This window comes from Arachis hypogaea, chromosome 14 (assembly GCF_003086295.3).
Source record: "Arachis hypogaea cultivar Tifrunner chromosome 14, arahy.Tifrunner.gnm2.J5K5, whole genome shotgun sequence".
NCBI classification, from domain to species: domain Eukaryota; kingdom Viridiplantae; phylum Streptophyta; class Magnoliopsida; order Fabales; family Fabaceae; genus Arachis; species Arachis hypogaea.
Genome location: NC_092049.1, coordinates 42,240,045 through 42,240,780, shown reverse-complemented (window position 1 = coordinate 42,240,780; position 736 = coordinate 42,240,045). Strand labels below are relative to the sequence as shown.

Sequence of the window (736 nt, the reverse complement as noted above, 5' to 3'; positions counted from 1 at the left end):
CATCTGAAGATCCTTTTCAGTTCTTAACTGAATTCTTGCAAATATGTGATACTGTAAAGACTAATGGAGTAGATCCTGAAGTCTACAGGCTCATGCTTTTCCCTTTTGCTGTAAGAGACAGAGCTAGACTCTGGTTGGATTCTCCACCTAAGGATAGCCTGAACTCATGGGATAAGTTGGTCAAGGCTTTCTTAGCAAAGTTCTTTCCTCCTCAAAAGCTTAGTAAGATTAGAGTGGACATTCAGACCTTCAGACAGAAAGAAGGTGAATCCCTCTATGAAGCTTGGGAGAGATACAAAGGACTGACCAAAAAGTGTCCTTCTGACATGCTTTCAGAATGGACCATCCTGGATATATTCTATGATGGTTTATCTGAGCTATCAAAGATGTCATTGGATACCTCTGCAGGTGGATCTATTCACCTAAAGAAAATGCCTGCAGAAGCTCAAGAACTCATTGACATGGTTGCTCATAACCAGTTCATGTACACTTCTGAGAGGAATCCTGTGAGTAATGGGACGCCTATGAAGAAGGGAGTTCTTGAGGTTGATACTCTGAATGCCATATTGGCTCAGAACAAAGTATTGACTCAGCAAGTCAATATGATTTCTCAGAGTCTGAATGGAATGCAAGCTGCATCCAACAGTACTCAAGAGGCTTCTTATGAAGAAGAAGCTTATGATCCTGAGAACCCTGCAATAGCAGAGGTGAATTACTTAGGTGAACCTTATGGAAA

General features: G+C 41.3%; 1 non-coding gene across 1 annotated transcript; it reads right to left on the bottom strand.

Moving 5' to 3' along the window:
- Positions 1-224: 224 nt before the first annotated feature.
- LOC112746541 (small nucleolar RNA R71) lies at positions 225-331 on the bottom strand. Its single transcript, XR_003174421.1, has one exon. It is a non-coding gene; the product is annotated as a small nucleolar RNA R71 (small nucleolar RNA).
- Between the last annotated feature and the right edge of the window lie 405 nt (positions 332-736).